The following is a 2,948-nucleotide window of genomic DNA, read 5'->3' as shown; positions in this document are numbered from 1 at the left end:
CCTGGCTCCTGTCTTTCCTCAAAATGACTCACTTTGTATGCAATGGGTGGTTCGCGGAACAGAGAATCTCTGAAACGCCAGTCATTACCTAATGTTACTGATGAAACCCTTAAGACACAGGTTTCAAAACATCTTAAAAACAGAGTGATTATACCTACCCAATAATCGGGTTTCCAGGAGTCTCCACGACAGCACCACCTGAGATCGCCTCCTCCTGATAGGACAGGAACACACCGAGAGGTTAAAATCCTCCCCTCCTCAGTGTATTAAACTGCAGGGGTAGGAACTAACAAACTTTTTACCTATCTGGTGTGTGTATATATATATATATATATATATATATATATAATATATATATATATATATATATATATATATATATATATATAATTTTTTTTTTTTTTTTTTTTTTTTTTTTTTTAGGGAGGGAATGTACGGGTGCTGTCGTGGAGACTCCTGGAAACCCGATTATCGGGTAGGTATAATCACTCTTTTCCCATGATGTCTCCACGACAGCACCACCTGAGACGTATCAACTAAAGTTATTCTAGGGTGGGATTGCCGCTGAGAGGACCTTACGACCGAAGGACATGTCCTCATCAAGCTGCACCTTTACCCTGTAATGTTTGACGAAAGTATGGGGCTTTTTCCATACTGCTGCCTTGCATATCTGATCGGCCCATGAGGTCGCTATTGCCCTCGTGGAATGGGCTTTAAGAGCCGAGGGGGGCCTCCTTCCCCAATGTCTTATATGACTCGCTAATGGCCAGGCGGATCCACCTGGCTATAGAGCTTTTAGCTGCTTTCTTTCCCTTGTTAGGGCCTGAGAACTGGACAAACAGGTTGTCGTCCTGCCTCCACTAGGCAATTCAGGGCTCGCTCTCGTCTTTTGGGTGATTATAGAACGAGGGGATTACTATGTTCTGGGCCCTATGGAATGGGGATGCTACTTTAGGCAAGAAGGTCGGGTCCGTTTTGAAGACTAATTTGGTGTCTGTAATTTTGAGGAGCGGGTGGCGGATGGATAGGGCTTGTAGCTCACTGACCCATCTGGCTGAGGAAATGGCCACTAGGAAGATTGTTTTAACTGAGCATTTTTATTGAGAGCCCCTCAATTGGTTCGAAGGGTTCCCCTGACATGGCCCTCAAGACTAAATTTAGATTCCAGTCTGGGCATAGGCTACGACCCAGATCCACCAACATATCTGCCACAGTCAGGAATTTACTGATCCACCTGTCCCCAGCTAGCTTAGTGTCAAATAGGGCGCTAAGGCCTGCCGTTTGGACCCTTAGGGTGCTTGGGGCGAGGCCCATATCCAGGCCCTCCTGCAGAAAGTCCAGGATCAAAGGGATGTCCGCCGCTGCTCGAGGAGTCTCTCTCCTGTTTCCAAGAGATAAACCTCTTCCAGATTTTCAGGTATATGTGGTTGGTTGTCTCTTTTCTATTTGCCATTAGCGTCCTGACTACCTTGTCTGAGAATCCCCTGCCCCTCAGTATGGATTCTTCAGTAACCAAGCTGTTAAATGGAGTCTGCTTATGTTGGGGTAGTTCAGGGGCCCCTGCGTTGGCTTCGCTTGAGCCGGAAGGGTGACTGGCTCCTGGATGCTCAGGTTTCTTAGGAGGCTGAACCAGCTCCTTCTTGGCCAAAAGGGAGCCACCAGGATCAGGGTGCACGTCTGTGACCTGAAGTGCTGCAGTACCCTTGGGATTAATGGAATTGGGGGAAAGGCGTACGCCAGTTCTCCTCCCCAATCCTGGCTCAGGGCGTCCACCGCTGTTGGTCAGTTCTCCCGTCTGAGGGAGAAGTTCTCCACCTTGGCGGTTTGTCTTGATGCGCACAGGTCCAGTTGTGGGAGACTCCATTTGTCCGTCACAATCCGGAATGCCTCCTGGGATAGAGACCATTCCCCTGGGTCTAAACACCTTCGGCTGAGAGTCTGCCCTTTGATTCAGGGATCCCTTCAAGTGTACTGCCGCTAATGAGAGGATGCGGCTCTCCGCCCAGCGACATATTCTTTGTGTGATACTCTGGAGAGCTGGCGACCTCGTGCCCCCCGGTGCCGAATATGAGCCACTGCTGTGGTATTGTCTGATAGCACTCTTATGTGCTGGTTTTTTAGTGTCCCCCAGGTGCTGTAGGGCCTTCCAGATCGCCTGTAGTTCTCTGTAATTCGAGGACTGGTGTTTCATCTCCAGCGGCCATGAGCCCTGTAGGAGCTGGTCTCCGGCGTGCGCCCCCCCACCCCCAGCAGTTTACGTCTGTTGTGACCTGCACTGCCGGGTTCAATATCCAGTGGACCCCCCTTCCTAGGTTTCTTGGGGACGTCCACCAGCGCAAGGATATTTTCACCGAGTTCTTGATCTGCATTCTCCTTTCTAGTGAGGATTGCCTGCCGTCCCATGCTGAGAGAACTGCTGCTTGCAGAGGTCTGGTATGCGCCTGTGCCCATGCTACCCCCGGGATGCATGACGTTAGACTTCCCAGGAGGGACATAGCCTCCCGGATTGAACATGACCGCCTCCGAATGAAGGATTCAACCATCTGTCGGATTTTCTGCACTTTTGACTCGGGGAGGAAGGAGCACTGAGCTTCTGAGTTGAGTATTATGCCTAAAAACACCTTCTCCATGCTGGGGTTTAGGCTGGACTTTTCCCAATTTATTATCCAACCTAGGAACTGTAATAGGTTGAGCACCATTGCCAGGTTTTTTGCTAGGCATTCCCTGGACTCGGCTATAATTAGGATGTCGTCCAGGTAGGGGACTATCAGAATCGACCTCTGCCTTAGGTAGGCTGCAACCTCCGCCATGATTTTCGTGAAGATGCGGGGTGCTGAGGAGATTCCAAAGGGCAGGCATCTGAATTGGAGATGTCTTGTCCTCTTGCCCATCTCTAGCGCGAACCTTAGGTGGTACTTTGAGTCCCTGTGGATTGGTACGTGAAAATA

Source organism: Eleutherodactylus coqui, chromosome 9 (genome assembly GCF_035609145.1).
Source record: "Eleutherodactylus coqui strain aEleCoq1 chromosome 9, aEleCoq1.hap1, whole genome shotgun sequence".
Lineage (NCBI taxonomy): Eukaryota > Metazoa > Chordata > Amphibia > Anura > Eleutherodactylidae > Eleutherodactylus > Eleutherodactylus coqui.
The sequence above is the reverse complement of the archived record's forward strand: the minus strand, read 5'-3'. Positions refer to the sequence as shown.